General features: G+C 43.2%; 1 protein-coding gene across 8 annotated transcripts in view; it reads left to right on the top strand.

Annotated features, from left to right (window-relative positions):
- Nucleotides 1–12,279, top strand: part of LOC141999196 (ephrin type-A receptor 6) — an 817,098-nt gene that overhangs the window by 425,104 nt on the left and 379,715 nt on the right. The window lies entirely within an intron of this gene.

The following is a 12,279-nucleotide window of genomic DNA, read 5'->3' as shown; positions in this document are numbered from 1 at the left end:
GCAAAGCTTTTGATACGGTCTCCCACAGTATTCTTTCCAGCAAGTTAAAGAAGTATGAGCTGGATGAATGGACTATAAGGTGAATAGAAAGCTGGCTAGATCATCGGGCTCAACAGGTAGTGATCAATGGCTCCATGTCTAGTTGGCAGCTGGTATCAAGCGGAGTGCCCCAAGGGTTGGTCCTGGGATCAGTTTTGTTCAGTATCTTCATTAATGATCTGGAGGATGGCATGGATTGCATCCTCAGCAAGTTTGCAGATGACACTAAACTGGGAGGAGAGGTAGATACGCTGGAGGGTAGGGATAGGATACAGAGGGACCAAGGCAAATTAGAAGATTGGGCCAAAAGAAATCTGAGGTTCATCAAGGACAAGTGCAGAGTCCTGCACTTAGGACGGAAGAATCCCATGCACTGCTACAGAGTAGGGACCGAGTGTATAAGCAGCAGTTCTGCAGAAAAGGACCTAGGGGTTATAGTGGACGAGAAGCTGGATATCAGTCGTCAATGTGCCCTTGTTGACAAGAAGGCTAATTTTGGGTTGTATACATAGAAGCACTGCCAGCAGTTCGAGGGATGTGATCGTTCCCCTCTATTCGGCATTGGTGAGGCCTCATTTGGAGTACTGTGTCCAGTTTTGGGGCCCACCCTACAAGAAGGATGTGGAAATTAGAAATTAGAAAATTGGAGAGAGTCCAGCGGAGGGCAACAAAATGATTAGGGGGCTGGAGCACATGACTTATGAGGAGAGGCTGAGGGAACTGGGATTGTTTAGTCTGCAGAAGAGAAGAATGAGGGGGGATTTGATAGCTGCTTTCCTCTACCTGAAAGGGGGTTCCAAAGAGGATGGCTCTAGACTGTTCTCAGTGGTAGCAGATGACAGAACAAGGAGTAATGGTCTCAAGTTGCAGTGGGGGAGGTTTAGGTTGGATATTAGGAAAACCTTTTTCACTAGGAGGGTGGTGAAGCACTGGAATGGGTTACCTAGGGAGGTGGTGGAATCTCCTTCCTTAGAGGTTTTTAAGGTCAGGCTTGACAAAGCCGTGGCTGGGATGATTTAGTTGGGGATTGGTCCTGCTTTGAGCAGGGGGTTGGACTAGATGACCTCCTGGGGTCCCTTCCAACCCTGATATTCTATGAGGACAGAACTGAGAACAGAAGGTGTCTAAAGGTTGAGGAATGTCTATTAGCAGTCAGAAGAAGAGTATGATTAGTTAGACAATGGAGAATGTAATAAAGCAATATGCTTGATATTTCAGCGTGCTGTGCCAGATGATCAAGAAAAATATCATGTTTGACTATATTAAGTGGTCACTATGTACATAAAGTCTAACATCACTAGAGTGTGATTAGAAAAAAAATCTATCTTTTTCAAGATCAAAGGCATTTATGTTTAAATTAAGTATATGAGTCTGAACACATTTCTTATTATGTTATGCTTACATAATTTCAAACTGCATCACCGCTCACAAAAAACAACCCAAACAATATTCTTTATATTAAAACTTGTAAATAGTTATGTAGGAAACCACCATTGTCTTGAAGCTGCAAAATAAAAACAAAACAAATCCTTGGGTTTTGTTTTTTATTTATGGTGCCTATACTCTTAATTATATATGTATTTCTTTACTATTTATCTTTCCTCTTTGACTCATTCTATTATATATAATAATACTTTGTACAGACAATAGTGCTTTTCATCCATGGACCGCCAAAGCACTTCAAGAACTTGAATTAATGAAGACGCACAATATCCCTATCATATGGGTATCATCCCATTTTACAGATAGATAAACAGAGACATAGAGGTTAGAGGAAGAATAAGTGGCAGAGAGAGGAATAGAACCCAGAATTCTTAGCACACAGACCTTGCTCTAATCATTAGGAAAAACTTCCTTTCTGGTTTGTAAATTTAATTTGCCACTCAGTATCAAGTTGCACTATTTAAATGTAGGTATTAGTTAGTATAGTGATGGGCTCAAGGCACAAAATTCAGATCCCAATTCTGAGCATTCCAAAAATCTCAGGATAAAATCCTGTCCACCACTGAGAGTTTTGCTGGTGACTTCAGTGGGGCCAGGACTTCACCCTGAATGTATTCAGATTGGATATGGTGTTCAGTTTAGGGCCAAGAACCATCTTTAGTTGTGGACAAACAGGCTGATCTTCTGAATTGGTTGATACTGGGGAGGGGAAACACTAACTTTTGAATACTATTTGGTCCTATGGGCCTATTTGCCATGTCTCTTCCAGCAAACTGTTTTACACCCAGCTGGACCCTTTCCTCTTCCCCTTCCCCTTCTTCCCAGCTGTGTTCTCCCTAAGCTGTGCACTCATGCAGCTGCCCAGGAGTGAATCAAGGGCCATGCACAGTGGCGTGTATTCAGGTGCCCCTACCCCTGCTGTTCTGCAGCTGCATTGCTCCTGCCCTCTGCCTAGGGTTGCCAGGTGTCCGATTTTGAACCGGAATGCCCAGTCGAAAGGGAATCCTGGCTGCTCCAGTTGGCATCACTGACCAGGCCGTTAAAAGTCCAGTCGGCAGCACAGTGGGGGCCTGGGGCTAAGGCAGGCTCCCTGCCTGCCCTAGGTCTGCGTGGCTCCTGGAAGCATCTGCCAGGTCCCTGCAGCCTCTAGGCCAGTGGTGGGCATGCGGCCCATCAGCATAATCTGCTGGCAGGCCGTGAGACAGTTTGTTTACATTGACCGTCCACAGGCACGGCTGCCCGCAACTCCCAGTGGCCGCGGTTCACCATTCCCAGCCAATGGGAGTTGCGGGAAGCGGTGACCAGCGTGTCCCTGCGGCCCACGATGCTTCCCACAGCTCCCATTGGCTGGGAACGGCAAACCGTGGCCACTGGCAGCTGCGGGCGGCCGTGCCTGCGGACAGTCAATGTAAACACTGTCTCGCAGCCCCCCCAGTGGATTACACTGACGGGCCGCGTGCGGTCCGGGGGCCTCAGGTTGCCCACTACAGCCCTAGGGGCTGGGGCGGCCAAGGACTGGGAGGCTCCGTGCACTGCCACTGCCCCCATGCCATTTCCACAGCTCCCATTGACCAGGAACTGGGACCAATAGGAGCTGGGAAGGCAGCATGTACCGTGCAGAACCGCCTGGCCGCCCATTTGCCTAGAGGCCGCTGGGACCTGGCAGACACTTCCTTAGAGCTGCAGTACGCGGTGCCGTGACCCCACACCCCCTTATGCACCCCAACCCAGCGTCCCCTCCCGCTCCCCAAATCCCTCATCCCCAACCCCACCCCTGAGCCCAGAACCGGAGTCGTAGCCCTCACCCCCTCCCACACCCTAACTCCCTGCCCCCGCTCAGAGTAGTAGACAGTATTTTCTTATGTAGAAAGTATCTGATATTAAGTATTAACAATAATTAACTTTATTGTACATAATCAGAACAGTCATGATGTTTGCTGAAAGGAGAGGGTGAAATAAACCCTTCATTTTCACCAATTCATTTGCTTCCCTTAAACCGCCCCCACGGTATTAGGAAATCCCTAAGAGCTTTGCACACAGATGTCTGCATAAGGGTTATTGCTGCCAAGTTTTTTCAAGGTGTCAAAAAATCTTTGTATAATTTATAAATGATAACAAAGCAATCAGACCACATTCATAAAAGCCCAGTGACACATAATTTAGCTGAATCTGAGGATTAGAATTAATTGTCTCTTTTTGTTCCAATTTCTAAATCTTAGTAAATGATTCACTGCATGTCATTACAGCTTAATAATTGCATGAAATCACAGTTTAGCTGGCATAATTTAACGGCAATTAAAAAGCTATTTAATCGGCATGCAAATTGGCATGAGGGCCCTTGAGTATGAAGGGTGTCTGTTTTTTCTTCAGTATCTGCAGGCGGACAGTTATATACTTTCAGACATCCCCAACATAAATGATAACATTCTTCCTATTCAAGGAAATATGAATACTCAATAATTCATGTTTTCTATTATAACTAAGGAAAAGCCCCAAACCCTGAATATATCACTTCCTAGTACAAAATTACAACAAAACAACAAGTGTCAAATAGTTTTATCTAAAATATTCATTCCTGTACTGATATCATCTATAGAGAGTGACAGAAATCTGGCAGAAATTTAACAGAGATAAAGCCAAAGAAATATGAGAGCCGTGCTCTTGATACTTGGATCTACTTTAATTACTTTGTCTTGAACTGCCAAATCCAGTCAAGTATTGCATTGAAACAGAACTACAATGATAATCATCATAATATTTATCTCTTACATAGCGCTACATTCAACCCACTTTACAAACGTTGGCTTCAGTCCTTCAAACAATTACACACACGCTTAGCTATAAATGCATGAGTATTCCTATTAATTTTAATGGGTGTAAAGTTAAACACATGTGCAAGCATGGTCAGGGCTACTAAGACTGATCCTGTGTTCCTTGCATACCTAAAACTCTCCATTGACCTAAACAATGGGACTTTGTTAGGTCCATTAATTATTTAATCCTCACAACATGTCTCCTGGATAAATAGACATAAATTATTCTAGTTTTTCAGATGGCCAAATACATACAGCGAATTTAAGGACTTCAAAAATCTTTAGAAGTGTTTGTTAATTTTGGGTGCCTCCATTTTTAAGTGCCCCAAATTTAGACACCTAGACCCTGATTTTGAAAGATTTTTGAACACAAACAGGTCCCCAGTCACTACATTTGAAATTGTGGGATCAGCACATCTGTCTCAAGCTGAGGGTCCTAAAACTGAGGCACACAAAATTTGTGGCCACTTTCAGAAAGTTTTGTTGAAGTTAACATTCCCAAGGTTACAGATGGAGTCCATCTATCACTAAGTAGTCTGAAGGATGAAAACAATGGCAAACTGTTGGTTAATATGATTGCATGTGGTGGTAAATTGTATTTATAAATATTTTTAATTAAATTTCAGTTTTGCAGTATTAGACATATTTCAATGTCACATTTATGAACCAGAAAACAGTTATTTAAAGTTTAATTTAAAAAGAATAAAGAAGGCAAAATACAAAAATAACTGCTGAAACTGAGCAGAAGTATTTTATCTGTTCATTTTCACCATGAATGAGCCATAATATTTCTGACAGCCTAATGGTAGAACCAGGGTTCTAAATTGTCCCCTGGTACCTGTAATAGTAACTGATTCCTGCTGATAAAAGGTGTCTGGCTGCTGAACTCAACATTCTATATAGGCAGAGAGTACCCATGATCACCCATTCAAAAATATTTTTGTCCACTAAAAAACAACCCAATTTAATTTGCATGTGTTCCAAATATAGCAACTAATTTATCATCACCATGAATACAAAACTCATCTTAGTAAAACCACTAAAACCACCATTTAACCATTACAAATAAATACCTGTAATAAAATAGCCACTCAGTTACTTAACTACATTTCCGAGAAAGCCACAAGATTTATGGTCAGAATTCACATAATCTCCCACATCACCAAATCTAAAAACATTTTTAGCTGTGCCTCTCTTAGAGAGAGCTCCAAATTGCAAGTACATGCAGGAAAAGCTATATTTTTCCAACTTTTACTGCCCAGGTTGTTGACAAACACATAAAGCCACTTACAAACTATCCCACAACAAGAGAAAATACTTGTAAAGAATGCATAAATCAATACATTGTATATCAACCCTCTCTGATTAAATATTATACTATATAATCAGCCTCTTTTATTTATTCTCCCCTAGAGAAACCAGCTATCCCTGCTGAACACAAATGTTCTTTTGATATTCAGGTCAGGATCTTGTAAACAGTCCTTTAACCTCAGATTGAAACATGTACATTTCAAGATTACTCCTGGACGTGCCAAAAAACAGAAGAAAATATACTGGTCAGGGGAGCAAAACATTAACCAAATATACCCTATAACATGCTGTCAGTGATAGGCATACCCCACCATATCCCCAACCCAAGCAGTCATTATGCACATTAGACACCATAGTTAAAGCAAACATTTAGATCACAAACAAGTTGTTGTTAGAATTGAATTTATTAATATGGTACTACTGGGGTGAATAATTTAGTACCTTACAGACAAGTTAAGAAGACACCGAATCTGTTTCAAAGCATTTTCGGTCTATGGCCACAAGAGTGCAATGAGCTTTGTGTGGGTGGATCCCGACGTCTGTGTATCCCTATTGGAGTTATTTGGGTCCTGTGTGGATGTGGGGCCCAACTACTCAGAGCTCATTGCAGGATCAGAGCATAAAGCCCCTTATCCTGCAAACAAATACACATGTGAATATCATTGCACATGTGAGTAGTCCCACTGGAATCAGTGGAACTATTTGCATACATGAAGTAATTTTTTAACAGATGTTTGCAGAATCAGAATTAGAAGGAAACATAAGAAAAGCAGACAAGGCAAAGTGGGTCTGGGGAGCAGGAATGAGAAAAGGAAACATTGGTTCCATATACAGTGTAATTCTGACTGTTTTGGGACTCTGGTTATCAAAAGAAAAGTAGAAAGAGATTAATTATTGGTAGAACATTAGTTACAAATAACATTGTTAAAGCTAAGATTAGTATTGTAATGCCTGAAAAAAATAAAAGCTTTAAGTATCAGGATATGGGGAGGTTAAAGGTAAGAAAAGTACCTTAGTTAATATGCAACCTTTTAAAATCAAACTATTAATCTTTTCTCCTATTTTCTTAATTTTATGTATGTGTATATATGGATGTATATGTGTATATTCATGTTAAGGACATTATTTGCTGTTACTTTGTGTATGTGTAGCTAGTTGCTTTGATATACTGAAATAGTGCCATCCTTCAGTTTGAATCAATGGAAAACTGTTTTATTACTAGCAAACTAAATTCCTATCCTTTTGACAAACCAGCCTATAACAGTATTATGATGCTGATAAGTACCATACCTGTGACGTTACTGCTTGCTACAGTGTAAATGCTTTAGTACTTGATATATAATCATTTTGTGCACTTTTTGGCTTTGGAGTGGAATAGCAGTTATTGTTATGTTGTTCAGGCAGTGTGGGTAATCTCTTTATTCTACTAGGTATACTCAAATAAAGGACTAAAAGTCAGAGGAAAACAGATTTGTGTGTTTTGACCTAGTTGGAAGAAAACAACTGTAACGTGTGAGATAACTTATTGATGTGAATGTGGAGACAGTGAAACATGTATGCCATAGTATGGGTAAATGCAGAGGCCACAACCTTTAACAAATGGGGAACCACAAACCAGCAAGACTGTTCCAGTGCAGATTTCAAGTGGGAACCGAGGGCCCCAGGTTCTGTAAACGTGAAGGTGGATATGAGGGCAATGCCCCCTCTACATCCTCAGGCCTGCCCAAGATCCCTGGCTAGAAGCCAAAGCTGAAACCATTCTTGTCTTCCACACAGGATATTGAAGAGATGAGAGGAGGGGAGCCCAAAACTGCATAGGAGGTGGGGACATACCCCATTACTGTTCAGTTCAGGTCTCTGGGCCTTTGCCAAGCAGTCCATTGGGTAACAGACACTTCACACTGGATTCTTTTAAAGTCCCAAAACTGGACCTCCAAGATGATGGATGGAAGGTGAAAAAATCCACATGGCAGCTTGACAATATTGCCATGCAGGAAAAATCGCTTCCAGATCCCAAACAAAGTTTGCCAATCAGCCAAACCCCTGTCGTCATAAGAGATCCAGCTCAGTAGATAAGGTTTGGTTAGGGTTGGGCTGCAACAGAGTCCAAAATGGCTGCAGAGTCCAGTAGCAAGATCAGGCGGTAGCCACCCCCATCCTCTGACCCTGGCTGATGCGAGCTAATCAGCTGGCCACTCATGGGTCCACTGTCCAATGGCAGCAGAACGGTCATCATTACCTAGACGCCATGTGAAATAGCCTTTCCCATCACGTGCGGGAGTGGGACGGGGGGAGGGAAGGGGCAGAGGGAGTGAAAAAGTAGTAGCATCCTTCTCTTCCTCATATGTAAAAGTGGCAAGAAGAGGGAGGGAAAACCAGGGGAAGTGTGTTTTAGCAATCTCCTAGCTGCCCCCACTTGGGATCTCCCCCTGCCCCTCTACAGCCAAAGAGAAGGCAGAAGAGACACCACAGCTAGCAAGGTGAGCTTTTATCCTTTAAAACACTAGCTAATAACAGCAGCTGTTCCATTAAATATAAGGTATAGCAATCTCCATGAGAAAGTGAACGTCTCCAAAAAGTTACCATACCTCTCAGTATCCGAGAGATACTGTCATTATTTCCTACTGTTAATATAGAGAAATACTGCTTTATCTTACATTCAATACTGTGGTAGCTGTTGATAAATTCTGATATATATATATATATATTTTTAGCTGTAATACTGTAGTCATGTTTCTCTATTAAAATGAACTTAATTATCATTGCTCTGTCTGAGTCTGTATATGTGGGTTCATAGATCATTTTGTGCATTTTTATAAGTAAAATATCAGTTTTCTGATGGTGTGTTTTATGTAAATATTCAGAGGCATCTTTAAAAACAGCAGAATTTTAATAAACCAGATTTATCTCAGTCTTCAGATGAACATCAAATCAGAAATGCTGGAGGAGTTGATTTTATAAACCATTACTTTTGCATTCTGTCAAACAGTTTCAGTTCTAAAAATTAAATTGGAGCATCAGGCCTACAACAGATGTACATATCTTACAAAAACATTTACATCTACGGTGTTGAATCATCAGTAAATAGTATTTATGTACAACATTTTATTTCATCCCTAAGGAGCCTGATTTATAAATGAAGATTTTGAAGCTCTGAAATAATAGTGCTTTATATACCATATTCTTGTTTCTTAGGTCAAAAATCCCCTGTAGGTGCTTTCCTTGGGCACAGGAGCCTGCCCCCCATGTTGTATAGTGCAGGAGTCAGGGCTTTAAAAAAAAATGCCTGGTTCTTCGATTTTTTTTTAATTGATTTTTAATTGATTAATTGATTTTTAATTGATTAATTGATTTTTTAATTGATTAAAAATTGTTCTAAAGAAGAATATTTTAATTCTTGGGCCTCTTTCCATGGACTCTATGTGACATTCAACGTGTTGCATGCAGTATATTTTATTTTAGATTTATACGGAATGGTTTGTAAACGTACAGTAGGATCTTTACATCTGCTTCATGATTTCTAAAGCCATAAAATGCTTTGTCTCTACTCAAAGTTTAAACAATATCTCATCAAAACTTTGTAGTCACGATTCACTGGCAGGTTGTATAAATCATGAAAAGCTATAGAAATGTAACTTTGGGGAATGTGGAATGATAAATCATAAGTCATCTTTAAACTTCTCAAAGCCTTGCGAACCATTCACTACTCAACCAAGTGCACACTAATTTTATTTTGAGAACTGTAAATATGATGCTTAGTCAACTCCTGGGGGGAAAAAAAGATTGTCAGTTGGAGATTATACATTCCTCTGGTGTATTTTAGGAACTAGGCCTTGAGGCTTTGCATTTTGACAGGTCTCCATTTCTTATTCTGAATTCTTTTGTGAGCATATTTTGTGTTGTGTGAAAAATTAGCTTTGGATAGCTCATGCTGCTCAGTGATTCATTGAAATACTATAAGATTAAAGAGATTGGGGTTTTAATTCTTAAGATTCTCGTAATGGTATAATTTCTGCCTTTTTTCCATCCTCTGTGCTGTCCTTGGCTCCAAATATTTAGGCGATGGGCTTCTGCCATGGTTTTATATCAGTCTCTAAGGCTATGTATACACTATGAGCTGGGGGGGGTCAGTTCCCTGTTCGTGTAGACATATTCACACTAGTGCTCATCAAGCTAGTGTGAGTATAAATAGCAGTGTAGCCACGGTCACATGGGTAGTGGCAGCAGAGGCACGGCTGAGCCAGTGCTGCTCAACTGGGCCTCTGTTGCCACTCCCCATGCTACTGGGGTGGTACTGCTATTTATACTTGGGATAGCTCAATGACAGCTAGCGCGAGTATATGCACACAATCCAAGAAATCACAACCCTACTACATAGTGTGGACCAGGGGTTCTCAAATTTCATTGCACCACAACCCCTTTCTGACAACAAAAATTACTTCACAACCCCAGGAGGGGGGACTGAAGCCTGAGCCTGCCTGAACCCCACTGCCCCAGGTCAGGGGGCCAAAGCCCAAGCCCGAGCCCCGCAGCTCAGGGCAGGGGGGCAAAAGCTGAAGCTCAAGGGCTTGAGGCCCAGCCAGGGGGCCTGCAACATGAGTCCTGCCGCCCATGGATGAAGCTCTAGGGCTTTGGCTTTGACCCTTGGCAGTGGGGCTCAGGCTTCAGCTCCAGGCCCCAGCAAGTCTAAGCCAGCTCTGGAAACCCCATTCAAAGAGGGTTGCAACCCACCCTGGGGTCCCGACCCACAGTTTGAGAACCGCTGGTATAGACATTGTCTCAAGGTTGGTACCTAAGGCGTTTGAGTGATTTGCCTAAGATCACAGTAGCAGGGTTCAGTTCATGTTAGTCATGTGGAGAATAATGCATTGTCCATTTGCAGTGGATCATTTTGCAAGTTCAACCTACAAGGTCACATGGAGTTTTGGGTTCTACACAACTCAAAATCTCCATTAAAAAACGTTCACCTTTTCTCCAACTAGGGTGTATCTTTCCTTCCTTTTCCATTTGTCCACCAAATCTGACTTTGTTTGTCATTATGGGGAAGTAGGTGCTGATGACATGACTCCTGGTCTATCTTGTGCAACTCGCTCTATGATCTTCCCCAAAGTGGTTAAGAAGCATTTTTTTCTGCTTCTGTACCGCCACCTTTTTGTTCTTCCCCATTCAATTCAAGGTCTTATGAGGTGTTAAGTGGGAAGAAAAAAAAAGTGTCCCTGTTGCGAGGCAAGTGCACCGCGTCCCTTCCTGGGAGGGGGTGGGGGTAATGATGGACCCGCGGCTGAGTCTACACAACCATCACTTGTCTTGGGATAGCTTGGTTGGGGGTCTCCATACTTTATGAGACGAGGGCCATATTAGATTTTTGAAGGGGCTTCGCGGGCTGAAGCAACTGTGAAAGAAATTAAATATATACAAAATCATTTAAAAAACAACACTACTCTACTGTGTCAGTATTGCATTAAATTCTAAATCAGGCTCCCCTTTTTGGGTCTGCTCTGCCCCATGCCTGCTCCCTTCTCCCTGTGCCTGCTAGGCGTGCCTGCTCTGCTGAAGAAAATGACAAAGCATTGAAAGTCGGGCTGTACTTTGGTAAGAGAAGCTCCAGGTTCCCATTGTTGGTTGGGACTGTTTGGTTCTATTAGTGCTGTAGTTAAAATTTAACCATTATGAAATTGTTAATTTCCATCTTCTTTACTCCATTTATTGGAGATGTAATTAAGCATCTGGCTTGTATTTTTACTCTAAGGCTCGGCTGCAGCAGCAACTGTCCCCTAAGTTGGCTCCCGGGGGCACTCACTCCTCCGCACAGCTCAGCTGAGCTACCCCCCTCCCCCACACGAGCTGCTGCCGGCAGCCCCTCCCCCTGCCTGCTCGGTGTGCCTACTCAGCTGCAGCCTGCCTGTTTGCTTCTCCCTGTACCTGCTCGGCTGCAGCAATGACTCTCCCCTAAGTTGGCTCCCCTTTTGGGGGGCCACTGGCTCCCGGAGGCACTCACCCCTCTGCACAGCTCTGCTGTGCTACCGCCCCGCGTAAGCTGCTGCCAGCGGCCCCTCCCCCGCACGCTTGACGTGCCTACTCAGCTGTTCGCTTCTCCCCTGTTGGTTGGAGGGCCAGACAAATGGAAGCCCTGGGCCGGATCCGGCCCGTAGTTTGGAGACCCCTGGCCTAGGGTAAAAGTCAATATGGTGTCCCTCTCTCAGGGATGTATGGCCTAGCAATCAGAGTCCATAGGGCTGCTCTGTTCGGCATAGCTGTGTGGCCTAGCAGCCAGAGTCCATAGGACTGCCCGGTTTGGCGGAGCTGTGTGGCCTAGCGACCAGAGTCAATAAGAAGGGCTGTACAGCCTAGTGGCCAGGGTCAGTAGGGCTGCTTTGTTCAGCAGGGCTGTGTGGCCCAATAACCAGAGTCAGTATAATGGCCCTCTTCAGTAGGGCTGTTTGGCCTGGCCACCGGTCAGGGGAGTGGGCCACCACCTACCTGAGTGGGGGTGGTGGCCATGTAAGGGGACCCGGGCCTTCCCTGCTCCACAAGGTCCCAGCTCAGGGCCCTGTCAGGGGCAAGTATGCCCACCCGAAACATGCTGACCCTACGTGGCACAATAACTAGTCCCCCTGAACTACTTTCTACCCTGTTCCTGATGCAGTGGCTCCAGGGTCTCTGGGCTCCTCTC

The sequence above is a fragment of the Natator depressus genome, chromosome 1 (genome assembly GCF_965152275.1).
Source record: "Natator depressus isolate rNatDep1 chromosome 1, rNatDep2.hap1, whole genome shotgun sequence".
NCBI lineage: Eukaryota > Metazoa > Chordata > Testudines > Cheloniidae > Natator > Natator depressus.
The sequence above is the reverse complement of the archived record's forward strand: the minus strand, read 5'-3'. Positions and strand labels throughout refer to the sequence as shown.